This window comes from Chamaea fasciata, unplaced genomic scaffold, assembly GCF_029207755.1.
Source record: "Chamaea fasciata isolate MVZ Bird 193981 ecotype frontalis unplaced genomic scaffold, bChaFas1.0.hap1 SCAF_8, whole genome shotgun sequence".
Lineage (NCBI taxonomy): Eukaryota > Metazoa > Chordata > Aves > Passeriformes > Sylviidae > Chamaea > Chamaea fasciata.
Window position 1 is genome coordinate 6,977,048 of NW_027094093.1, and position 27,980 is coordinate 7,005,027.

The window sequence follows — 27,980 nt, forward strand, 5'->3', positions numbered from 1 at the left end:
CATTCTTTTTCTAACGGTCTGAATATTCTGAGCTTCCTGTTTTCATGGAGTGGCAGAAAAGGAAGCTCATTCTAGATCTTGGATTGACGTTTTAAAAAATGTATATTTTTGTGCAGGTGTAATATTACTGAGCAGTCTTGAAGAGACATATTTGGGGTCGGAAACGGTTACATTTCCCAGAAAAATTACATGTACTGAAGAACTTCAGGGAAATTTTAACTTTTTTGTCTATTTCTGGAACCAGAGAGGTTCAACAGGATTGGAGAGGTCCTTCATGTCTCAGTCACTCAGATCCCACTGTAAGCCTCCACCCTGCAGTGGGATGTCAGTGTACTCCTTCCACAATTAGTTTCTGAGAATGTCTTTTACAGGGGTCCCAGGATTTCTGAAATTCTTTCTTCAAAGAAAAGTATAAGCATCCCTTTCCTGGAAGAGACATTTCCTTCTACCTGATCTCTATCAGCCAGTAATCTCCGGGACTTTTGCCCAGAGAGGTGGTAGCAATAGTCTTCATAAAAATACAATAATAAAATAAAATGACAGCAGAGCTACTGCAAGGGGCATCCTCCAAGCACAAAGATAATACAAATATTCTAACTGAGACAGGGCCATTGCCAAGGTTGAAAAATGAGAAAATGTGATGGGGGTGCCTAAATCATCTCAAAAGATTTCTCATTTGCTTTTCTCAGCCCTTTTGCTCTCCTCATCGCTGCTGGACCCCACAAGACAAGAATCATGAAGGGAACAACCTGATTCAAAGAGCTGTGTAACAAAAATATGCTTCATGTTGTTCAGACATACAGGAGAAAAAGCAAACAATTTAGCAGCTTTATTAATTGGGGTTTTTATCAATGTACTGTCAAAGAAAGCTTGTACATTGCCAGGTTTAAAAACACAGAATAAAGTAGTTCCTGCACTCTGCAGCCATTTAATAAGTGGCTCCACTCGGCGTAGCTTTGAGCAATGGATTTACTTTATCAGATTCACCAAATTACTCATCTGCCTCCAGCAGTGACAGGCAGGAGGGAAATGTAGCTCAGCTGTAGCAACACTTTCAAATGGTAGCAAGTCAGAATTAGTGCATTGCAAGGGACAGGAGATTTCTTAACCCTTCTAGTTGCTGACCCTGAGAACTGGAAACAAAAACGAGAAACCTAAAGAAAAATGAGGACCTAAAGTATTCTGTGGACTGCATCATTAAGTCTCTGGATTTAGAACAAATTATGGAACAAACGTGTTTATTTCAGAAAACAGTTCTGTGACCATGACTTCTTTTCCAATATCTATATCAAGAGCTGGATGAAACAGTTTATTCCCTAAGCAAAAATCCTCCATATCCCAAGAGATGCTGCAATGGGGACCAGATTTCTCTGGAGAAGCTCTAATTCTTCCTTGTGGAAGAGAAAAAACTATCATAAGAAGTTTTTTTTTTTTTTAATGTTTGAAAGCTGCAGTGTCAGCAGAGCAGCTTCAAGGGGAGAAGAAAACCAGGTAGAAACTAGCCTTGAAGTGTATTTGACAGGAAATCACCTAAAAGCTGTACATCACTGAAAAAAGTGGCACGGAGAGACCTTAAGGGAAAGGGGAGAGCTGCAAAAAACTTCTAGAAGTTTTGGGGGTTATTTGAGACCAGCTAATTACACAGCTGAGGGAGCTGAGCTCAGGCAAGGCAGGGGACAGGAGCAGAGCAGCTTGATGTAGGTCACAGAACTGCCACGGCTCAGGTTTTTCTGTCTGAGGAGCTTTTATAGCTCCCATCTGCACACTATCTGAGAGCCTTACACAGCTTTAATGTGTTTGTTCTCAAAATGGACCTGTGAGGCAGGAAAGCACTAATTTTGACATTTCACTGATGGTACACTGAAACTGGAGGGTTTAGGGAAGATCCTTAGTTGGCATAAATTTCCAAGGCTCTGTAAAAACCAGGTGTGTCCACTGACTGTCCAGTCAGGGGAGTGGAACTTAGATTATTTAAACCACCTGAGGTTTTTCCCCCTTGGATGATTTGTTCAAGATCACACAGGCACATGACAGTATTAGGAAATGAAACCAGTATTTTGAGGAGCACCAACAACTGGCCCATTGTTTTGTTTTTCATGTCTGATGCAGGCATATGTGACTGAAGAAGAAACCTGAGCCTCGGGACCGTAAAATGCATGAGGGAACAAGTGCTCAGATTTCATTTACTTGGGCCTTTTCCTGGTCCTTTCCAATTGTTTAACATTTGTTGGGTCTGTTGGTTTGTTTGGGGTATTTTTTGGTGTGAATTTTTCGAGGGGGCTTGGCAAACTGCTATTCTACCAGCAGCAGAAAGTACCAGAACTCAATGGAAGATGCTTGCTAGTCATGGAAATGAAGTTGGGATATAAGTATGCAGACCTGAGCTTTTCCCCCCCCCGCCAAAATAATAGTTCTTTTAAAAGTACTTTCACTGGCTTTATAGCAGTTTGAATTTCACAGTCAAACATATGAAATATTTTGCATGGGTTTTTTATGCTTTAGCAGCAAGAGGATAAAACTAAAAAATTCCCTTCCTGTGAGTTGCTGTGCATAGCAACAGCTTTTCTATGACCCATCGTATCTGTTGTTGGTAGCATCAACATCTGGCAGCCTTGAACAACATCCATTACATTTGAATTTTTCAGACAGAGGATTTGAAACAATGAGCAGGGATGACAGATGTCAGTCACCGCCTCTGACAGGTCAAATGCAAATTTCTTCTTGAATGGCTCAGCTTTTGCAGGATTTAAAGCAAAACGAGAATTATTACTACAGTATAAAGTGAATTAAGGCGCACACACTAAATGCCAAAGACAGATATATATCCCAATAATATAAAATTACTGCCAGTCAAGCAAAGTACCAACTAGGGGCAGCACAGGGTGTGTACAACTGTCTGTCAAGGCAAGAGAAGATTTGTGCTCTTCATTGGAAATACTTTTCCAGCAGGCAAAAGAGAAATCTTGAACTTGACAAAGAAGGTCTGCTCTGACTTTGATCCTATCAATCAGGAGTCCAATAGGTCCTAACTCAAATAAGCTATATCTTAGTTTCATCTTTGGACAAATATCAGGTCTTTTTCCCTCCACCATTCTGAAGACTGATTGATTTATGCCCTTTTTTTTTTTTTTTTTTAAGGGCTATAAAAAATGATCTTTGGAAAGTAACTGATACGTTCAGGGTTATTGACAACTGCCTCCCCAAAAAAATATTAAGGTGACAAATGCATTTGAAAATTACTATTTTTAACGCTGGATGGTGTGGCAGAAAACTAATTAAAGATGTCATTTATGTTTTATTTGTGCTAGGAAGACACTGCCAGCACCTCAATAATAGAACAGAGCAGGCCAGATAAATTCTGCTCTCACACTGCACAGAACCCACAGTGAGTCCACCTGAAATGAAAGCTACAGCAGGAGAAAGCCGAAGTCCTGCAATCCGTTGGTAAGCTGTCACACTGCCCATAAGAATTGTCCTTTCTGGCAAACAGGTTTGAGTCTGAATCTCCATCTCCTCTCCTTTCATACTCAAGCCAGGATTTAGAAAGAAGGAAACAGACACAGGATAAAAATACATCAGAAGTACACAAGGCCAGCTGGGAGGAATGAAAGGTGGGAAAAATGCAAGAAATTTTTCTGCAACATTCACTCCAATTTGTCTGTCATCAACTTCACTTCAGTCCATCTTTACTCTTGTGTCGTACCTTAATTCTGTTGATTACCACATTTACCTGAACAGAATAATTTATAAAGTGTCAGACTCCACACCTCAGTTGTAAATCCCAGGAGTAGAGATCTGCAGACAGGTTTGGAGTTTATAATACATCTATATATATATATAGTACACATGACATACCTCCTACTTCTTGATAAATAAAACCCAGAACATTACTGCTCTGGAGTTCTCTTGCTTAAGCAATATGAAAGTCAGTATTATGTTAACAAGAGAGAATAAAAAAGAATGCACAAATCAATTTCTTGGGATTAAGGACAAAAACAAGTAGGAATCCTTTCTAAGTCCAGTTCAGAAGCCTCCTCCAAGACTTAGAAATAAATCACATGGATTAATGACAGTTTAGCGCTTTTTCCCCCCTTTAATTTCTTGCAGAGTTTAATAACGAGGCAATTCCCTATCACAGGAGCAACTGACAGACTTGGAGAAACAGATAAGCTTCCTGTCACAAACTTTTTTTCATATCTCTTCTGCTGCTTAAACCCACAGAATTCTCTCGCTTACATCTATTCAGCACCTTCATTGCAGCCACGTTGGTACCACTTTTCCTTGCCCTTACGTGACAATCTCTATTCAACACCAGTATGAACCCTGCAAACAGCACAAATCCTCCAAATCCTGACTGTCCCTCCCTATTGGGAAGTATCTCCTCATCACCATCAGGTAGATTTTTGCACACTGTTTACCAGCAGCAGAAGAGGAGATGCTAAGAAGTTACATGCTACCCTTGAGCTGAAACACAACTAAGCCCATATGTTTTTGCTACCCCAGCCAGATTTCCAGGATTATTTGGATACATATACTCTGGTCCTTGCAGCCGGACACGCTGGGATTTCACTTGCTGGCTTTTTTTTCCCCTCTTTCCTTTTTTTATGTCTCCACCATCTGTTTTATGAATCCTTGAATTGATAATATAAAGGTCATTGTTTCAGCATGCAGGGAATGGGATTTTATTAATAGGGCAGAAGTTGGCAAGAATGAAATGGATATACACATTTTAACAAATGTATGCATGCATCCATAAGTGCTTTGGACCACATAACTTTTAAAGTATTTGACAAATGGCTGGGAGGGTTCTCAGAGGAAAGTTTTGAATGACTGGCCCTAAAGAAGAGCTTCTAATTAGATCTTGGGGTCTTGGTGTGGATTCTTCCCATGTAAAACAGACACAATTAATCACATTCCTGATTCCCTGTTTGCTGAGTCCCTTGGGTTTAAAATGGAAAGGGGGACACAGACATTCCTGATAATTCCCTTGAGTTCCTTGTGCTAGGATAATGTCTTCCTTCCTCCACTCAAAAAATAGTCTGAGAGCAAGTCAAGCAAAAGGAAAGTTACATGTCATGTCACATTCAGTAATTGATTTTAACAACTGCTTTTGAAATGGGATTATTTTAGAACTGAAAAAGCAACCTTTTTCCTGTTGTATTATGGTCACTACTTCTGGGCATAATTTATCATTGCCTTAACTAGACAATTGAAAAATAAACTTTTAAACAGCATTTGTGATGTGAAAGCTGAAGCTCTGGATAGATATTTCAATAGGGATTGATGGGTTTGGAGTTTTTTGTTACCAACTTTACAGAATGCATACATCGTGCTACATGAAAATGAGGTCACATTTTATGATCCCCTACTCTGACACCTGCAAACAGCTAAGAATCAGTCAGAAGCTCAAGTGTTTCCAGCCACTGACCTTCCACAGAAAAGAGACCGGGCTGGGTTTTAGAAAGACTTTCTTTCCATAATATATGGCATATTCCATCTAAATTAGGCATGGGACTTACAGGATAAACACAAGGTAAAAAACTCCCAAAGATCTCAATTAACAGCATAAAATCCTGGGCATGCTTAATGAATATTCAAACATTTTCTGTGCACACACAGCAGACCATGCACTTTTCTTTGAGCTGTGGTTTCCCCGCCCAGCCTCATTCTGTGTTTGCAGGTCAGACAGGTTCATGTATCCCCACAGCAGCACTGTGCAGCTCCCAAGGAGGGAAGGGCCCCTGTGGCATTGTGGCTGTCTGTCACACTGAGGTGATTAAAATAAAATTTTGCTTTCCCTGGCAGTGATGAGGCTCTGCCAGCCTGGTCCAGCTCCCCACTGAGTGTTGCAGCCAGAGCTGGTGTCTTGGGTTGCAATGCAAGATAGAACCAAAAGTGTTTATTCTATTGCCACCTGCTAAAACCAGGCGGGGCAGTGTTTCTTTATCTCTTCCATGACCCACCCTCCCTCCAGGGGATATCTGCTGTTCATGGGCCATGGAGGCTCATTGCATGGCTGATACAATTACATCATCCCATTGGGAGATGCCCCACCCAGGGGGAGGAGCCAAGCATTCCTACCTGGATAAAAATCTGAGATTCAGAACACCAGGGCAGCCTGTTTGAGCTAGTTTCCCAGAGGAAAACTGGACCCATCTCACCACCACTGGACCTTCAGAGGAAAACTACACCCTTCTACAGGATCATTGCTTCAACAGAACAACATCTGTCATTCCAGGAGGACTTACTTTGGACTTACTTGACCAACAGGCTGTCAGGTTGTATTCTGACTCTGTCAATGTTCTTAGGATATTTTTTTGTTTACTTGCGTTTTTTTGTACTACTACATTTGTATTTTTAATATTCCTAGTAAATAACTGTGATTCCTACACCCATATCTTCACCTGAAAGCCCCCTTAATTGCAAAATTATAATAATTTGGAGGGAGAGGGTTTACATTTTCCATTCCAAGGGAAACTCCAGTTTTTCCCTGGCAGACGCCTGTCTTCCTAAACTAAGACACCCTGATACTGAGGCGATTAGACAAAATCTTGCTTTCCCTGGCAGTAATGAGGCTCTGCCAGCCTGGTCCAGCTCCCCACTGAGTGTTCCAGCCAGAGCTGGGAATTTAGGGATTGCTGTCATCCCTGACAGCATCCGTCAGGTGCTGCCTGTCAGCTCGGAGCAGCTCTGACCCCAGCACTGAGTCAGTCTCTCCAGCTTCCCCGCCTTGCCTGGCTGCATATGGGGATGACAGGAGGATCAAAGGATTGGCCTCTGAAAACTGATTTTTTTTTTCCTCGCTCTGTCTTTGCCATTCAGTATTCCTGAAATAATTTTCAAGAGCGCTAACATCAATCTGCTCCGATGCAATAAAGTCCCAAATCCAGTTATGAAGACATGCAGTCATTAAAATGAAGTGCTCCAGACAGTAACCCCAGTTCCAGCTGGGGAGGTCTGGGGTTATGAATCCTGATCTGTCAGCTATAAACAGGCAGTCACATATTCACTCACAAGAACAATTCTCACTGCTATCAGTGTGAAGCATGTTGTGGGCAAAGGGCAACATTTAACTTTTTTTTGGGAACTTTTCACAGTTGGTATTATGCCTCTGAACTCTTGGGCACTTCATCAAACAGAAACTTCAGCTTAAGCAGAGTCCTTAGGAGACCCTGAAGCTTTAGAATGGGAAAAGAGCAATGCAATCTGATTTAATTTTTGAGATACTTTGAAACTATAAGTAGCAAAAGAGTATTTTTTTTCTCCTTTTATCATTCCCCATCACAACTACTGCTGTTGCCATGAAAAAGCCTTTTTCTTCTTTTTCTTTTTTTCTTTTTCTTTGGTAGCAGAACACTCTTTATGAGTCAGCAGCAGTTTATTGAGTTTATGACTCAAGAAAAAATTTTGACAGGACCTTAAATTAGGTTGGGTCTTCACTCATGTCAGTCAGAGAGTGTTCATTAATTTCACTGTCTACAGCCTGGTGAAGAACAAGCCGTCATTCCCCACTATTTTTGCTTCCCCATCAATATTTTGGTAAAGCACATTTGAAAAGTTTCACTAAACTTCCAAAGATGTGGCAGGCAGTGCCATTAACATCACTGATTTTATTTGCCCTTCTGCATCTTTATCCTTATCTTTGAGAACTGATAGAGAGCTTAATGCCGCAAAACAGCGTTTGCTTTCTTATCATAAATGTGATAATCTCTCCTATGAAACAGGTAGAATTTTAAAGCTGAGATAAACAGATCTTACACCCCAGAGGACACATGATCTTGAAGTACAAAACAGTAAAAAATATTAATATGAGTAGAGGGGAAACCAAAAAGCTTCAGTAGAGACATATCCTGCTGCTGTCCACTACACCTGAAAGGTGTGAGTTACACCTCAATAGACAGCAAAAGAGTTTTCCCCACGAGGTTCAATGTGCATGTGAGGGAACACGTGTGGGACCTCCAGAAACACATACAATTTAAATACGCAGGGACAACATAAACCAACATAACGTTTTTCCAATTCGTAGTCCAATAAAACCATCCAAAATAGTCAACAGTACAAAGGCAGTGCAGGGACAAGAGGCACAGCTGTACACAAGACACTCTCTTTGCTTTCCTAACATAATTTAATACAAAAATAATACTGAAACAGAACTTTTAAAAAAACCTTGAAACTCAGGCAAAAAAAAAAAAAAGGCCCAGAAAGTGTGGACTTTCTGTATTCCTTCAAGTTTTTGACATTAAAAAACCCCCCTGTGAACAAACAACATAGTTTCGGTTTGAGCAGTGCCCAAGGGAAAAGTGGGTGATAAGAACACTTACGGGAGAAGGCTACTGAATGATTGATGATTAGACTTCAATCAGCAAATAGATAAGGGACAACATGCAGCATTACTGGATTTTTAAAACACAGACACACAGTATCTTCCCACATATACACAGCCTAGATCATGACTGCTTAAATACCATGTAAGTCCAGACCAGAGCCAGATTAAAAGGAAATCTTTCCCAGACCTGATGCAGTCATGAATACTCATGGATCAGAAAGCCTGAATATGCAGCTGGGTAAAATAAAGGTACAGCTAACCTGGACTTAAAACACAACCAATAATTAGCTAATGGATGGAATTAATGGAAAATTTCTCCCTGGAGCTCATGAGGATTTGGGCTCGGTGTCACATTGCAACCAAGAAAGTTACAATAATGTATTTAAACAGAGAAATATTCCATACAAGCTGAAATAATACTTAGTTTGACAGATTGACTGCACACTAGAATTCTGAATTTGCATCAGACATCTAAAGATTATTGGGGTGGCTGCAGAAGTCAGATGAAAGTTTCATTTAGCCCAGTATTTGGCATTTAACAATAGCAACTCAGAGGCACAGAAGTATTTTAGCCTTGATGGAGCAATACCTTCCCTGCCTCTGAGCTCCCAGCAGTTCCCAAACTGACAGTTGCCTCAATGCTATCAGCATTATTCAACACTCCATCATTTATTTAATCATTTTGAACCAATCAAAACTTGCAGCAACTTAAAAAAATCAGTGGGTGTGAGTTTCTCAACTTAATTATGCATATAACAAAAAAGTCCCCTTCATTCAATCTCAGCTGTCTACTTGATCATTTCATTTTGTGTGCCTTAGTCTATGTCCTTTGGACTGTGAATAATCATTCCCTCAAGACTTGCCCTGTGTCAGTCAGGATGGTAGAAACCTGTATAATAACCATGTGCACTCATTTAATTTCTAAGCTGTGGAGCCCTTGTTATTTCACTTCCTCTGCATACAGGAGGTATTCTGTACCACTAATTAACATTCTCCGTGTTCTTCTAGGTTATAATACCCTTTTCTAGAGTGAGGTGAGCAGACTTGTACAATATTTTGAAATGTCAGATCCCCCTAACTACATGGAGCTGTCTAGGGATGCTTCATCTCTTCTTTTTCAGTATTTCCTAGCACCTTCACTTTCCTGCCCACCAACTAAGACCAAGCTTAACATTTACAGAAAACTACAGATAAGCTTAAAATTCTCTTTCAGTAACGGCATATTTAGAACTACCATGATATATATGAAGGTGGGTTTTTTTGTTTGTTTGCCTTCCCCTGTGTGCATGGCTTTTTATTGATCAACACTGAACTTCAGCTGCCCCTTGCTTGGCACTGTGAGATGGCAGAACAATGGTCTATGCCTTCCTCAGTTTTGATGCTCTCCATCATCAGAAAGCTTTCTGTTCATCTCTTTTCCATCACGCAGAAATATGTTAAATAGCAATCATTCTGGCATCTAATTTCATTGCAAAAATACATCATTCCTTCTGACCATTTTCTAACCATAAAGTAGCTCTCAGTTTCAGGGAATGCAGCTTCTTTTGTCCTGTGACAGGTCAGTTTCATTTGCAACCATTGGCTAGATCCTTGTCACACCCTTCAGTGTGTTTCAGGGACAGAAAATGCAGCTGGTGCAGAGCGGAGCTATGGAATTAATGAAGAGATATAAATGCCTATAACACTGTAGTGATGGTCAAAATACCCCTAGGATCATGTTAAAAGATGAGATTATTAAAATTAAGTGTACCTTCTTATTGAAAAATATCTTGTAAAAGTGATTACTTAATCTGAAAGAAGCTGTGCTGAAAATTGAAACATGATTTAGACTAGAAATAGAGTGCAGTAGTTTTAAATGTCGAAGGAAATCAATCATTCAAACAAATAACCAGCAGCAGTGGATTCCATAAAAGTATCTTTCCATTAAAATTATTTCTTGCAAGTTCTATGTTTTCTATTATGAAGAAAATTAGATTAGTCTGTTCTAATGGTCTTTTATAAGTTGAAGCTGGAGTCTACTTAATGATGTGCAGCTTTATTAATTCCTTTTTTGGTCCAGTTCCTGGAAAATGTACTAACAATCCACTTTTGTACCAGTGCAGCCTGGAAATCTTACATAGATATTAGTTAATTAGAAATAGCAAGTTAATAGTTTTCCCTCTCTAATCTCAGCTGAACAAATGTGCTCTATTAATAAGCTTTCCCACGGTGGTATTTACAAACACGGTGCCACTCTGTTACAGACTCTTCTTATATGATGACCTGGGCTTAAAATATTCAACTGTTACCAAATCTCCTCCTGCATCCTTTGTGTGATAACCTGCACAGCTGACATCCAGAGGCAGATAGTAGCTGGGCACTTCCTGATTTAAATTTCAAGCTGAAGTGCCATATCCATTTCATATCCATCTAGAGATCCACTGATGGATATGGAATACAACAGCTGCTTAAAGGAGCAATGGATGTCTGCTCTCATCTCCTTGAGTGATGCTGATGTATATAATGCCTTCATTCTCAAATTGCTCTGAGGATCTCCCGTGTGGCCAAGGCAGGCCGCACAGGCAGTGAGAGGGTTTACTGCTTTCGCCTTACGATTATACAATTATCTCTGTCTGATATACTGCTCCAGAATCATCTGAGCTGACAGCCATAAGTCTGTTCAATGCTCTATCAATTTGTGTAATATTTCTCCCTGTAATCAAATGTCATATTTCTGATCTAGCCAACCTGGGCTTATGCTGAGACCACTGGCTCCAGCTTTTCCATGAGCCATGTGATCTCAGTGCCTACAGAGGGAGATTGTCCTTGCTCTGAGCTCCACGAAAAAGAGCAAATGTGTTTATTTAGAAGGCATTGGCTGGATTTTTTTTTCCTGCATTCCTTATATATCTTAAATTCCCAAGCACATCTCAAGCCATGGCTGTAATCTGTAGTTTGCTGCCTACACCGCTGACAGTTTAGAGATCAAACAAGGCCATGTGAGAGGTGTGCTGATCACTGCAGACCTGGTTATCTTACATTTCCAGAGAAGTGCAGCAGACTCCCAGGCATCCAGCACCACTCAGCAGCTCATTAATCAGCAGCCTGCTGCTCTGGTGTCTTTGCTATTCCACACTGTCAGGAGCTGTGTTTACATGAGAGCTCTCAGTGAAGTCGTTCCTGGGAACGACACAAATACCTGTCTGGCTCCTTTCCTGACTGCAGAATGTGCTCATTGACAAGAGCCCACACAGAGCTCTCTGGATAAATGGATGTCACTTCCCTCAAAACCAAAAAAAAACTGTACATGGAAAAGGACATGAACAGATCTCTCTCACAAGTTCACCTGGAGTTCAGCATGATCACTGCAAAAGAAGGAAACAAAACACAGAGGGGCATTTCCAATGTTTCCTAAGATAAGCTTCTTTTTTTTTTTTTTTTGTCTTTTTCCCAAACAAGAAGAAAAAGAAGTTATATTTATATTCAGGGGGAAAAAAGTAAGCAGTCCAAGACCTAGGGTAAACCCTGCTAAAGAGAGGGACAAGAAAATTTGCTTCTAAATAGGGCAGTAATGAATGTGTATCTCTCATGATCTAACTTTGAAAAATAGGTAAGTGACCTCCTGGCTGTTGGAGGAGCACTGTCTGGGGCTTGCTTCTGCAGGCTGCAAATTGGGAAGAACAGAATGAAGAGTGGGAGGCTTTGCCAGGAATGTATGGGGGAAATAAAAATGGGACGACAAAGCAAAGACTCCTGCAAAAAGAGATCAGGGTGGGTAAATGTGATTTGCTTGATAAAGACTTAGTTATGATCCAAGGACTTAGCCTATTGTGTTTATGGAAAACATTGTTCTCCATTAGGACTTTTTGTTAATGAAGCACGGGCACGATGCTGAACTGAATTATGAACTGAAGAGACACCAGTAATTAGCTCTAATTGAATGCAAGGAACAAGATGAGAGAGACCATCCATGAGCATAGAATAGGGGTCTCTTATTAAAAATTCCTCAGCTAAATTTCTTTTGGGCATCTCATATTCTGGCGTTTCCTGCTATGATTTGACATTCTTTAAATAGTTATTTAAGAAAAAAAACCCCAAACCACTCATTTCCATAGAAAGCATCCAGAAGAGTCTTTGTCCATACCTTCAAGAATGCTCATACTGTGAGGTTATGTATATCAGGGTACTACTAACCCAAGAACTGTGGGGGAAAAAAAACACCCCGCATTATAGTGAGAATGAAAAATCACAGCATGAAGAGTTTGTGAGCCACAATGCAGCACACTCCTGAGAACAACAGCACAGAGGTCAGCAACATCACCTTCAGGAGAGCAGCTGTCCCACATGGAACACCTGACCTGCTGTTAACCCTTCCACTCTCAACATTCTGTTAAATTCTCAAGGAAAAGGCATTTTTTCAAGGAAAGCCTCCGGTGTATCATCTGTTTCAAGAGAGAGAAGATGTAGGATGTGGTGGGATGATGGAACAGCTGAGAAGATGCAGGAATTTCACTGTGAAAAATATCATTGACCAAGCAATGTGACAGGGAGCCATATCCAACCTGTTGGTTTTTTTAAACATTACACTTAATTACTTATTTTGCACACTTGATTACATATTTCAGTTAAGGAAAAAAAAAAAGGAATCTTCTATTTTAGAGTTGGAAGAAAAGCGATTATTATCTTGCCTTGCTAAATCTACTGGTGTATAAATGGAAATACTTCAGTGGGTGGCAGTTCATTTGTTAAATGTGGCACAAACAGGGTGGTATACAAAGGAAATAAATTATTTCACTCTGATAGCTTTTTAACATAGTATTTTTAGAACATCTGTGCCCAGAAATCTTAAGTCAAAGTCTGCCATTTCAGATACTGCAAAGTAGTACAAATAACAACCAAAAAAAAAAAAAAAAAAAAAAAGACAAACTTTTAGGATTCTTTTATGTTACATGAGTTTTCAGACTAGTGATGGAAAACACTAGATTAACTCCAGAGAGTAAATGGACAGAACTCTTAGCTCTTATTCGAATTCAGTCAATGGATTATTTTTTTTCTTTCACAATTACTATCTGATTGTCTTTCTAAGACATTTTAATCTCTTTCTTTCACTTCTCAGTGTAGGTCATTGGCAGCTTTATCATTCCGTGCCGGCTGATGTAATAAGAATTTGGATGCTCAATGTTAAATTAACAACATTTCCAAGGTACTCCTGCAGGAAACATCAACAAAGTATCAAAATCTGTTTACTCAGCTAATTGTTTTCTTCTCATTTGTCCTTTGACTAGTGACCAAAACACATTTTATCTTGTGTTTATCCTGTGTTTCCTATAAATTAATGAGTAGCCTCCGTGTTTTGTTTCCTCTTTGGTCAACAACAGTGAGACACACAAAGCCCACCAGACAATCCTGTGCATTTGCCTACATCCACAAAATCTGCTCCCAAAAATCCTGAGAGCCATTTCCAGGCTTGTGCCTTGCAACTCTGTTCTCCTTGCAGGAAAACTACTCAATTCTAAATTCTCATAATCTTCCCGCTGTTACGTATGGACACTCGGAACACACAAAAAAGAGCATTTGCTTCTTCTAAAATTGCATCTGTAGCACCTCTGAGATTTTCAGTGATAACTGGATGCTCTTTTCAGTCTGAAGTCCAGCCACCACAAATCTCAGCTATGGGGGAAGAGAGGGGAGGAGTTTAAGCAGCTCCTCACACTGGTTATTATTACCTGGAGAGTGCAAAGTCCATGTTAAGAAAAGGGGCCACAAGGAACAAGCTGTGATGCAGCTGAGGGCAGGAGAAATTCACTCGCTTCCCAACTCTGAAGAGAGCATCACCTTTATCCTGTCTCATCTGCTGTGCCAGATTGGATTATTTAGTTTTCCACTGCTTTGCTTTTGGGACGTAGAAGGGGTGGAAGAGGCCACACAGATTCAATATGGATTGCTGAAACAGAATTTTTTTTTTATTTTTTTTTTTTTTTTTTTTTTACAAGTTGCTCAAAAGATTGCAATTCCAAGAGGAAATTTTAAAATAAAAATTTAGTCTGTCGGAATATCATTGTCCAAAATGTGAACTAATATTTGGAACACACCTCTACAAAGGACATCAGTTTGTCTGGCACTGATGAGAGGGAAACAAACAAGAGCTTTGATTTCCCTTGGCAGCATCCCAAAGCCTGAATGTGCTGCCAGTGAATGTCCTGGGAGGTCCCCATCTCTGTAACACCTTTGAGGTGATTATCATTGGTAAATATTGCTCAGGTAATACCTGGCAAGGCAGATGCCTGATTTTAACGTGGTACACAAAACTCAGCATGGACATGCACCACATATTTTCTCAAGACAGTGTTAAGCAAACAAAAGAATACTAAATAGAAATATTTTGATTTTGAAGCATTTAAACTCATTGCTGGGTAAAGTGATGCAGCCATGTCATGGCACATACTGCTTCAAACAAAAAACCACAAATCCCTCAGGAAGGCAGAGGATTGCAGAGATTCCAAATTATCATCCCATGACTCTTAGCGCAACGTGTTATGACAGAACATGCAGTTTAGGCAGCAGAATGCTGCTATTTTCAGCAGGCTTGATCAAAAGTCATGAAGCTTCATTTCAACACGAAACATCATCTGTCAGTTCAGAAAGGAGAATGAATGATAATCTTTGTTTAAAAACTGCCAAGGAATGATTCAACGTTCAACAACTCCCTCCATTCTCATTAGCAAAATCTAAATATCCAATTTAGCAACCTTTCACTTTTCCTTTTTAGATGATGGTGTGTTACCAAACTTATTTCACAGAGAATAATTGGTAATAAAACTCCCCTTCTTTCTGTGAAATCCTGAGATGGTTCATGAAATAATTTCCATTTCATCTGGAGCATTTTCCCTTCTGCAGTACCTGTGAATCAACCCAATTGTCTGCCTTTTTGAGGAATCATTACTCTCTAGTGCAAACCACCTCTCAGATGCTTTCATTACTTCTGAAAGCCTTCACCTCCTGATGGATGGAGTGCAATTGAGCACAGATGCTATTTGGAATGAAGAGACAATACAAACTTCCAAACAATTGCACAGTGTTGGGTTCTTCCAAGCGCACAAACAAGCCTCTCACTGCTTTTAATTTTTATCCACTGGACTTGAAAATCGCAACCACGTGAAAACATTACCTGGATTAGGAAAGCAGAGAGAGAGCACTGAATGCCCTGGAACTGCAAAGATGTGATGGTCTTGATTTTACCTGCTTTGAAAATCCTCCTGCTTGGGGAATCCCTTGGGGTTTGGAACGGACCTTCTGCGAGGTACAGAAATAAGATCCACTTTGTGTACACTTGGCATGAGCTGTCTAAACAGAAACTAATTAAAATTTTGACATTTCGGCGTAGTAGTTGGTATTTAAACAGAAATATTTCCAGAGATCATTGCACTTGATATTGAACAATGCAATTACTGACATCAGAAATATGTCATTTCCATTGTGTGGATTAGTGTGCTCAGAGCCATGCACGAGGCATATCAGCACTACTAAAGAGCAAAGGAAAAATCAAACCACGTACAAAAATTCTGCAAATATCAAATACATCCAAAAGGATGACCTTTTATGGACATCCAATAACTTAGATACTTATTCTAAGTTTATCTGAAACAACAAGAAATCAAATTTGGAAGGAAGCAAGCCTGAGGGCAGGATTCTTCTTGGCATTTCTGAATTCTGTTTTTTCTTCTCCTAGAGAATAGAGAGTGGCTCTCTGATTAATTTGCATCCCAACAGAAATTTCCTGCATTTTTCAATTGACCCTCAAAAACTTACTGTTTAAGATTTCAACTCTGCTGTTTTGAGCATTTTTATAAGGAATTACTTGTGGAAAAGATGACTTTCACCAAAGTCAATGGATTTGTGCCGATATTAAACAAGAGTTTCACAGGTGAAGCATCCCTTGCAAGGCCGTTGGTGGGATGTAGATGTAATAACTGACAAACTGCCTCAGAAACGTTCGGCTTCTGACACCTTTTGGCTTTTGCAAAAAATCTTTAAAACAAATAATGTTAAAGCACTTAATTCATTAATTAATTCCTTTCTTCTAGACACTGCAGTGAGAATTCAAATGGAAAAGCAGGACCTGCTAATTGGCTAATACTTGTTAAAATATTGTCACTAATCTACTGGGGGTTTTTTTCCTTAACTTGAGTGTGTCAGAAGAATTTCAGCTGGACTACGAATGCTCATCCTGGGGTTACAAATTTCATCGAACTAACCATTTTTAATCTGCAATTAAAAAGCCTCTGCACAAATGCAAACAATAATCAGTGTTTCTTTTCAAGTTTTAGGTTTCCTCCTCTGTGAGCTGGGATACAAGTCCCAACTCTGAGCTTCTCTTGCTGTCCCTTGCCTACAGAATCACAGCCAAGCCACACTGGTACCTTGTGTGTGCCTCCTCTAGGAAAAATCACACAGGAAATAAAAAAGAAAATTACATAGCATAAGTAAACAATGCCTGTCTGTTCAGAATAAGAGTTTTTAGGTGGGTTTTGCTTTTTTTTTTTTTGCCTTTGCTACTTCTCTTTTAAGAAGGGAAAGAAGAAAAACGTAACTGGCAAGGCTGCCTATAAATCACTTCAAAGAGGTATGGCAACATTTGGAATACATATGCTTTGCAGTTTTAATGTATTCTGCATATTTTAGGTACAGGCAAATAACTTTTTTAAACATAATATAGGGTGCAAAACTAGACTTCTGTGCCCTTCTGAAACTACCATTTTTATCACATTTTTTGTCCTTTTTAAAAAAGCCACGTGATGAGTGAAAGAAAATTAATACACACTGAAGCAACAGTGCTTTATCAGGCAAGAAATACAACTGTGTTATTAACTCTGCTTCTGTCTCCCCACAAACTCAACAGCTGCTCTTAGATTCTGCTTTAGGTAATTTTTGCAGCCCTTCCCCATATCCTTTTCCTTGTGACAAACATTTGACAGTATGTGACCGTCCTCTAGCTATCAGTCAGAAGTCTTGTTCCTCGGGAGACTGACAGCACGTCACATCACTGGAAAGCAATCTGTCTGGCCAGACAAGTATTTTCTCAGGGGTTTTTTCAGGAAATCCTATCAGAACCTTGCATGCAAAACTGCCTGTTAATGTAGGCAAGTTATTCATGTTTGGGGAAAAAAACCTGACAAAACCTCAATTACTGAATGCTGCAGTATCGTGCAATAACCTTTTAACAAGGCACATTTATCATGCAACGGTTTAATGTTTAGATATGGTGGTGAACACGTTTCTGGATGGAGATTTATTTCATTCCAAGTTCATCCCCAAACATCATACTTGGATTTTTCACCCTTTGATAAACCTGTTAGGTCTGACTTTATTCCAGCTGAGTATCATGTATCCACATGTATCTCAGCACCAGCATTAAAAGGTCATTTCCAAATGTTCCTGTGTGAAGTGCCAATCTTTTATTGCCACAAAATGTACACACTCTCACATTTTTTTGGAAGCATAGGGATGCTGTTTGGTGGGCCACAAGCCCTTGGGGCCAGATATTTGAAGGCAGAGATACACGTTTGAGTTTTAGTACTTCCTGATCTTCCTGTAACACTTTCTTTCGCAACAGAAGGTAAGAGCTCAGGCACCTCTGTGCATCTGTAAACAGAATTAGAAGAGCTGCCGAGGCCTTAAAGCAGAATGATTAACAGCAACACTGTAAGCACTGAATGACTTAAGGTTTGCACCCACATAGCAAGAACAGCTCAAAGGAATGAAAATGCAGAAGCATAATAGAGCGGGTCCTGGTTCCTAATGTGTGCTTCTGTCACAGGAGAGTTAACATCTAATCAGTAATTTAAATTAAAATGTCTCAGCATCAAATAAACTAAATGCCTCAAGCAAGGGTATTTAGCCACAAAATGCTAAAATACACATCAAAGAATATTTCAAGCTAAAGGGTATGAACTCAAGGCCCTAAAGGTGAAAAAAAAGCTCTGAGCATTTTAGGTTTCAAAGCTGAAACACACAGAGGAGTTGATACATGCCCGATGCTAAAGGGGTGTAAGGTTGGCTCTTGCCTGTGGCAGAGGCATGATGGATACAGGGACAGAAGCTTCAGCTGCGGCGTGATTAAGCTACACATGGAAAGCACTCGGTGGATGAATTGAGAAGAATTTGCAAACTCAGGACTGATTCATTGATTAAGTCATGTCTTCCCTCTGGTAAACCTTACACCCCAGGAGCAAAAAGAAAAAAAAATCCTTAGCAAAAATGCAAAACCACAAGGAAGTTTGGATCTGAGTTCCGTACAAAACACACATTCAAGAGCTCCTCTATGTGTATTCAGCTCTGCTGAACAAGGGCTGAGGGCATAACGTGAATATGAGGAGTCTTATGGAGAAGGAAGTCTAGCGAAAACACCTGAAATCAGAATTATTACCTCAGAGGGAATTGACTGGGATAAGCAGTCCAGAAAAAGACAAGTTTTTTATACACATGCAAATTTACTGCATACCAGCAAGCCAAGTTAGAGAAGAAGTGAATGACATGGAGGGCTGTAAGGAAAGGGCTGTACGATCACTAGACTGTCATTAACCTCTGGGATTTCTTTACACAGCCATGGAAAACATTCCCATCCAGGCTGCTGCAGTGAGGACTGACAATGGTCTCAACCAGAAGCGATGCTGAATATCTGCCATCATAAGACGGAAAACCAAAGGTAGGTAGAACTCAGTGTCAGAAAAGGGTGCTCCACTGGGGCTAAAGCACAGAGTTAGGCTACAGGACCAAGGAAAAGATTGAGCTGGTTTCCATAAAAGACAAGCTTATGGCATCTGAATAAATCTCAGTCACATGGAACACAGTTCGGCATGTATAAATCCGGGGAAAGCATGAATCTTGTCCCGTTCATCCTGTGTAGCCAGGAGAGTTTTGTAGTATAAAATAAAAAATAGCAAAAAATGGGTATGTTTTCACCTGTCTATCTTCTTTTCTGTCTCAAAGGCAGCAGCACGTGCTGTGAGCTCCTGGGGCAAGGGCAGGAGCACCAGAGCAGCTCTGTGACACCAACAGGGGCTGCAGGGCACTGCAGTCATCTTTAACTCTGCAGACAAGATGAGTTATCTGCACTTCAGCGACGTGGCTTTGTGTGTGTGGAAGCCACAGCTGATAAGCGCATAGGGCTGGAGAAAGCAGCATGTGCAGGGTTAGATATGGCAGAGTTTAATCCTGGTGACCCTTTGTTCTCATGAATGCCAGAGTTTTGCCACCAGATAGACTCTGCATGTCTGCATTAGTGGCAGCTGCATGTTCCAGGGGATTAGAGCGACACAGAAAGGACCTGACAACACACCAATCTCCAACAGAGAGCTCAGACAAATCTTTCTTAAATATGTTCTTCTGGAGGGTCAGTCACAGGCAATACCCAGACTCTAAAGCTCCCCTGAAATAAGAATGGAACAAAATATTATCAAACATCTGTGTTTCATCCAGATTTTTTAGGAGTGAGGTGAATAAATAGTTAAAAACAGTCTGGACAAGTCAATTCCTTTTTTAGATGCTTTCTAGCTCTATGAGCTCTGACAAGAGCAGACCTTCTCCAGTTTTGAGTGGAAAGGATGACAAGAACTCATTCAGATTTAATCTTAAGCCAAGATGGTGAGAGAGCTGTAAAATAAGCTTTTCAAAATCAGCTTGTGTATATCACTCCAAAGAAAGAGTTAAGCCAAAAGAACCTGGCTTGCATCAGTTGTTTCATGAGCTATCTGCTCTCTCCAGCCGACCGTGTATCATTCTCGGGGAAACTGGATCCTTGTTATCCGAAGAGCATTACTCTAAGGAAATGCCAGGACAGGGTTTGCTCATGGAGTGACACAGAGTTCAAGAGTCCCTTACTTTTACTAATGATGTTCTGAAGGAAGTCAGGAGGATTTCAGCCTGCTTGCAACTCCAGACACTGGGAGAAGCAGCAGAACTGAGAGACTCAGTAATGTTAAAGGTAATGTAGAAGAAAGCAACTTCTATTATCTGAAATTAAAAATTAAAATCTTCATAAATATATTTTTCTTCACAAGCTAGGAATGAGACAGGGGTCAACAGGGAGTCAGCCAGTTGCCCAAAGAGATAAGGGACAGAGCTGCTTTCCTCCCTGTCTCTTGTTTCCTGTCTGTTCTGTGGAACTTTCCCTTCATCCTCTTTGTTCTGTGATTAATATAAAGCTGCATGTTTCCTGCAGTAAGTAAGTAGATTAGTTTCTTGTGAACAGAACAGCTGCTTTAAAAAGGCCCTGTATCACTCCTGAAAACAGGAGTTAGGCACCTAAGCAACTTCCTAATCTCTGCTGAAAATTTCACCCTTAGCATACCACACGCTTCTTTTCCCCATCTGCAGACTGGAGATAAGAGCTTTTGAATGTGGCTGCTGCTGTCATCTTGGGAATAAGAGAGGTAAAGGGAAAGAAACCAGCACCCTCAGCAGCGGCGAGCACTCAAGCTGCTATAATGGCAGTGCTGCACTGATAGCATCCTCTTTGCTACACTGTGGAGAAATGTTACTGCTCCTCTTATCAGCTCAAGTACACTGATTCTCACCAGTGCACAGTTTGACCTCCTGTGGCTTGTCTGAACCTTGTGGAAACCTATATATCAAATCATACAAATTAACTGGAGCACATTCCTGCTCCTATCAGTCTTCCTGCGTGCCAATGGAAATGAGAATTTACTTACATGGAAAACAGGCAACCCTGTATCCTACAGGATCTGTCATAAGACAGTCTAAGAAAGAGCTGAGGTCCAAGTTCAGTTCCCTGCTAGGCAGAGCTGATGTTGAGTGCTGTGTTTACCTTTCAAACTTTATCCGTGCAAAGGAAAACAAAAGCAGCAGGCTAAAGTGTCATGCTGAACCTGAAAGTAAGAGTTTCTTTCATGTGCTGAATGAAACACCGAGTCAGCTCTAATTTGGGATGAACTAATGTAAAGCTCTAATAACATTTAGAATTTATGAGCATTTTCTAATCAGTTGTGGTTATTTCAAACTACGCTGAAAGATTTATTTTGTCTGCTGCTAGGTGAAAACTGAACCTCAGAGGCTTGGAGGTCTCAGTACCTGAATTGTGAGGTGAGCCTTGTGGTCTCGTGGTGATGCACAAGTGAAACATTTCATTGTGAAATCTGAAAATACACTTGGCTTTACAAATTTCAAATTGCACTCCTTAATCCTTTATTGTGGAAACCGAGAGAATTTAAAATGCCCTTTTCTTTTAAATTAAATTTTTAATGGGCTTTGTGCTGCAAGAAAAATAAGAGTGCCAAGGTGTTTCCTGTCTAACACTGAACCTACTGGATGAGAACCCCTACTGGGATGGGAGAATTTGGCACCTGTTCCTTGCTTTCAATTTCACACCACCTCAGGTAAAAGTTGTGTCCCTCGAGTTGTAAAACAGACTTTCTACATCTGCGCCGTGCCAATGAGTAAACCCCAGTTTATGAGGGAAAGCAGATTTTTTTTGAAATTTATCTGAAATATAAGTGACCAGCGGATGGATGACCCCGTCATCCATGGCATCCCCTTGGATTTTGCCCTTCATCTTGCTTTGGAGAAGGAACTCCACTGCCTGCACAGCACTTCCCTTATGAGTTTTTACAGCTCCCATGAGGGCACCAGCTGCAGAAAACCTCAAGCTGCTGATCCTTCCTAAAGTGTTTGCATACTGCTTAGCCATACCCCTTGTGACAACACCAAATGTTGTGATGCTGACACCAAACTCCAGCCCTGCAGGGAAGCCGCGCTGCCCTACCCCAATCAATCAAATCCAGAGGCAGCAAGGCTCCCAGCTGCTGGAGGGCACCAGCACTGCAGCCTGAAAGACAGCAGAGACAAAGGGATGATTGTGAGCAGTTCCTAACGAGCAGAGCAAGCAGAAATGCACGGAGCCACTCAAGCTGAAGCTGCAGGAGCAGAGCAGCAGACACACTAATGGGAGTTTGTTTGTTCCCTGTTTCTAAACAAGGAAACTGAGACAGTACTTTAGATCTGATCTTTTAAGCTCAGACTTTCATGCTGAGCAAACCACAAGCATCCGGAGTTGGACTTGAGGAGTTCTGGAATTTTAAAACTCAGGTGTTTGAACGTCAGCGATGCAAATCACACGCCAATATCTCATCTGGGTGAGTATGCACATGCTACCTTCATTTCCCCACAGCTCAACATTTCCACGCTCCGAAGTTCAGCGAGGAATCAGAATTTCTGCCCCAGTGCCATTCCCTGGAGACAATCAGTCCAAGTCCACACATGCTGGGTTTGGCAGAGACAAAGTTCATTTTGTTCACAGTAGACATTATGGGGCTCTGTTGACTTCGCACTGGAAATGATGAACAAAACCAAGCCTATCCCAGCCCCAACCAGCCCACTGCAGATGAGTTAAATGACAAAAATATGGGTACAGGAATAATACCTACCTGGGAATGAGAGGAAGCACCGTTGTTCAGACAGGGTGTTCCCATCTTCTGCCGTGGGAGAATGCAAATGGTGGTTTAATCAGTGCAAGGCCACATTCCATCTGTGGAGCCTCCCTGTATCCTTGTGGCAGTGAAGTTTGCACAGCTGGCAAATTTAGGGGAAAAAAAAAAGGCATTACAAGAGGCATTTTGAAAGTTTGGGAAACTCTGAACAGTATTAAAGGCTAAACATTAATTACAACAAGTATCATTCAAACAACTTATAGGACTCTGAGCTGCTAATGAATTCTGTTAAGAGCAATAATCAGGTTACAAATTAAACTGCTGGATTATATATTAGGCAAGCTTGAGTTTGTTGAAGCTTTCTGTGTAATGAGGTTATTTTTGCCTCTTGATACAATAAATCTAATTTTACATGTTTATTGTGACATTTTATTAAACTGCTTTGTAGGAAAAACTTATATTAGAGACACATTTTGGAACTCCTCAATGTCCAAGCTAATTTTAAAAAGAACATCAAGTGCTCCTTTATAACATCATAATTTTTAAACCATTTGTTAGCAAAAAATATATTAAAAAATTAAAAGGGGAAAAAGGAGAAGTGGAAGTTTATGCTTCATCTACAATAAATTTATACATATTCATGTTAATATTAAGACTTAAAGCCTGAATTCTTTATTTCATATACATATATTTTAAAGTCCTAAAGTCTTTAATATTAGCAAGTCACAAAAAAACACTGATTTTCCTTTTGCTTGTGTGTCTGGCAGTGCTACCCAGAGAAGCTGCTAAACTATTTTGGAACACTTTGATTTAAAGTGAAATGAAAACTGTAAGTGAAAATAAGGACTGTGAACAGTGGGATGAGATGGTTTAGAAGAAGAAAGGAGAAAGGAAAAGAAGCTTTCTATGTAAACACCAGGTAGGGACAATCCACGTGCTGCTCTTGAACAAAACAAATGAAGGCTGAAAAGCATCAAGATGTAGAGTTTTCAGCCAGTAGTAAACACACAGAATGCGACACGTTAAACTCCCTTACTTGAAGTATAAACAAACCAAAAATTGGGGGAAAAAAAAACCCAACCAACAAAACCCCACCCCTAAAAAACCAAACCCAAACACTTGCCCCCCACCAAAAAACCCAAGTTCTATCCTCCAATTAAAAATTGTAAAAGCCTAATCTCAGTGTACAACCAACACAGAAACAATGTTCCATTCTTAGCATGGTTTTCTCTAATGCCATTGATACATTTAGTGTCCAGGTGTCATATGAAACATATAACTTCTTTTCCCACTCCAAGATAAAACAACTTTATTTTGCCAAGTATCAAATAACCAACAGAAATTTTGCCCTCAGTATCTAGTTCTGATTCTTCATGATTCGTGTTGCAGATGATACAAACTCCTGTATCTGCAAGAGGAACTATAAAAAGTTCCCTGTTAAGTAAACACTATGAAATGGTCAATCTGCCTGACTAACTCAGAATAAGTGACATGTTTTCGTATTGTAGGCACTGATTAGTCACTTGAAGTGTTAGGGAGTTTTTTCAGTGTTCGTCCCTTAGAAAAAAAACAAAACAAAACAAAACCAAAAAAAAACCAAAACAAAACAAAACAAAAAAACCAAAAAGTGCTCCATTTGCAATTTTCCAATTTTCCATAAAGAATCTTGCTGTTTGCATAAAGCAGTTTCCAGCAACTGTCATGTCTAAAGCAGCAACATTCCATTTTTACCTTTCATTAACTGAAGTTTAATAGAAAGTAATGCAATATATTATTTTTTTTTTTGCAGTTTAAAATTTATGGATATGAAGTGCTGGGTTTTCTACTCAGAAAATGAACACATTAAAACACAGATAGTGGCATGTGCATAAAACCACATAATTCTGCACAAGCCCTGATGTTCTTTTGTCAAATGAGCTTCAGAGCCTACCTAAAAGCAAAAACACTAAATGAAATACGACCAAAAGGTTAAGTTGTGAAAAATTATCACTATTCTACTTTAAATACAATTGTATATGCAATTTTAAGTTATTTGAGCATCCAAAACAGGAAAAAGGCCCTGAAAATGTTTTTTAGTGGCAGAACACCTGTATTGACAAGCAGAACTCGAACCGTGGGTTGATTTCCTATGTTCCCACCGGCTGTAACAGCAGGTGCATTTCCTTGTAGCCCCCCCAGAATGTCACCTCACATATAAAATCAAATGCTACTCCAAACAAAGTTTTCAGTGGCAAGACTGAATGCTAAAGCATTAATGATAACTGTAACCATGCAAACACCAAAGGATTGGGTGCAGCTTTTGATCTCTCATTTTTCCAGGTACTTATAAAATATATTTAAACGACTGTTAGGCAATCTCAGAAAAATATCCTGTGGATCAAAAGGCTCGCCCAGCTGATGCTGCTGCTGCCAGTGACCTATGGAGCAGCCAGGCACAGCAGCCAGCAAGCTGCCAGCTCCTTTTCCCAGGAGGAGAGGCAGCTCTAGGCTCAGAGGTGTGGGAAGCATGGCCAAAAGGTATCGAGATGTGCTTGGAAATTATCCTTCCATAGCTCTGGGTCATTTCCTTCCCACCTTCCTCCCTTAAAATGCAGTTGAGCAGCTCTGCTGCACACCATGGCCATATGGAAGGATCACTCTACCTCCCACTTTCCCCAGCCTTTCTGATAGAGTGAGGAAATTGCTTGGCATTTGTATTCCAGCTCGGATTCATTAAAACAGAGAGAGTGATGGTGGACAGCTGCTGGAAACAAAGGTTGATCCTCCCTTGCTGCCATTTGTCCTGGCAAACCCTCTGCACCAAAAGATAAAGCACAGATCAGTACACTTTAATTCCCCTCCCTCTTCCTGGGGAGGAGTCACCCAGCACCCACAAACTTCACAAGATATATTCCTGATCCTGGAAGTCTATTACGAGCTTAGGGTTTTTTTGGTTGGTTGGTTTGTTTCTGGTTTTGGGGTTTGGGGCTTTTTGTTTGTTTGTTTTTGTTTTGGGAGTTTTTGTGGGTTTTTCGGTTGGTTGGTTGGTTTTTTTGGTTTCTTTTGTTGTTGTTGGGGTTTTTTTGGTGGTTTTGGGGGGTTTGTGTTGGAGTTTTTTGCAATTATAAAGCATTTTTCAAGGTGCAAAACCATCACCTATAAGGCAGGTGAGGCCTCAGGAAAACCAACCTCCATAACTTCTCCATCCAAATGAACTTTGGACATTCCCGAGCATCTCATCTCAGAACCCCAAACCCACCTAGGCAATACAATGGCAAGAGGACATTTACCCTAAAACATTCCCCTAAGAAGCAGAGAAAAAAAAAATGCGTTTCAAGTGACAATCAACAGAGCTGCAGAGTTCCCTGTTCTTTGTCATTTCTACAAATGACAGATCCTTGAGGGTTTGGGGTTTTTTTTCTGTACCATTTGATTTATTCATTCTATTTCTGTGTGTCATGTTTCTACAAGCCTCATTACATGGCTGTGGAGAAAACACTGCAGAGGGGGAAAACGCTGAAGATGAATTTTTGTTATCTGAAAAATGAGAATGCTTCCCATGCTAAATGGTTCAAGGTTTGTTAGGTAGGGAAGTCATTATGTAAAAAGAACTCTCTTGCAAGAAACTCCAGCTTTTTGACAGCAGGCTCTTGAACTTCTACATCTAATGAAGGACTCTACATAATGATACCGGGTCTGCACATTCTTTTGGTAAAATATAAATAAGCAAGAAAAGGACATGTAAGGAAATTTTCCTTGAAATAGAAATGCATAAAAGTAATTGAATTATTTGACCTTTGAATTTCTTATATTTTTTTTTCCTTCCTCAAAGGATTGCCTTAAAATTAAATCTTTAATGCTGACTGAAGTAAGGATGACTACAGTTTTATAACCCCGAGTGCTCTTGTATATCTGTTTTGAAGCGCTTATGAAGGCCACACCCAGGGTGAAATTTATGGAATGTCCACATGTTATTTCATAGGTGCATTCTCAGATCCTTGCAGCCAGTCTTTGTGTCTGAGGAAATGAGTAAAATTAACTTCTACTTTTGGCTAATTCTGAACATCAAGCAGAGCATACGAAGCACCACACATAACTATTTGCACTCACACAGGCACAGAGACCTGCTTCTATCCCTGCTGCGCCAGTGCACATGCACACACACGCACATGAATATTAACTATTGGCCATTTTAAGCCATTTTAATTTCTACTTTGGCTCTGGAAACAGATTAAAGTTTTCTTTCCAGGAGAAAAACCTCCCCAAATCACCAAAGTTCCTCACTGGTGACCCTTGAGCCAGAGTTGTCAGTACCAAGGGAGGATGAGGACTGAGTCCTGCTCTTGCCTTTTCATCCATGTTACACCTTCTGGTTATTTGGAGAAGTCCTGGATATTTTGGGGCCTACTTAGCTTTTTTTGTATTGCTTCCTGTATTAACAGAGACAAATGTTTTAGTTAAATAAACGTGCACGTGGAAGAAGTTTATCTGAGAACTCCATACATTATTCTGTTATATATGCACGTTTCATTAGAACTTACATTCCTGCTATTCAAGAAGCTATTGCTGGTTTTATTCTGCCTTTGCTTAGTGAGTAGATGTTCTATTAAAATGTTCTTTTTTCACATTCTGCAGATATGACCTTGGTTGTGTCTAATGACTGAGATCTTGCAGGTTAAGAAAAGCCTTTCATTTCAAAACACCGTGTGAAATCTCCTTACCTACAAGGAGAAAATGTTCTGTATTTCTGTATGACAAAAATAACTTCACATCTGAGCTTTGTGAAGCATTAGGAGAGATGAAGTTAGTCAAAATCCCGTATTCAGAGTTCTCCTCAACCTTTCTGAGTCAGAGAGAATGAAAGAGAGATACCCAGGAAGCCAAACCTGGAAATCTGTGCTAGAAATCTGTCACCAGGACTGCAGGCTTTGCTGCAAACAGCACAGCAGCGTGGGCAGCCAAAAGAGCAAGGCAGGTCACTCAAGGAGCTGCCACCACAGACCAAAAGGCTGCTAGGAAAAGACAGAAATTGTAGCAAGCACATTTAAATAACACAGAGGTCACAATGTGCACTGCTACACAGCACCAGGACTGCCACTCCATCAGGGCTCAGTTTAGTCACTGCCCAAGGACTTCAGGAGATTGGTGCATTTGCTTCTTTGCAGATGCAGAGGCTGCTCGTTCACCTGAATGTTAAAAAGTTGAGTTTTATTTTACACTGAGGTCAGCAGGCCATGATTTTAGCCACCACA

General features: G+C 40.3%; 1 long non-coding RNA gene across 2 annotated transcripts in view; it reads right to left on the reverse strand.

Annotated features, from left to right (window-relative positions):
- LOC136292946 (uncharacterized) overlaps positions 1–27,980 on the reverse strand; it is a 61,733-nt gene that overhangs the window by 20,641 nt on the left and 13,112 nt on the right. For both annotated transcript variants that reach the window (XR_010722007.1, XR_010722008.1), the window contains exon 3: positions 22,747–22,891. This is a non-coding gene — a long non-coding RNA (uncharacterized lncRNA). The remainder of the gene's footprint in view (positions 1–22,746; positions 22,892–27,980) is intronic.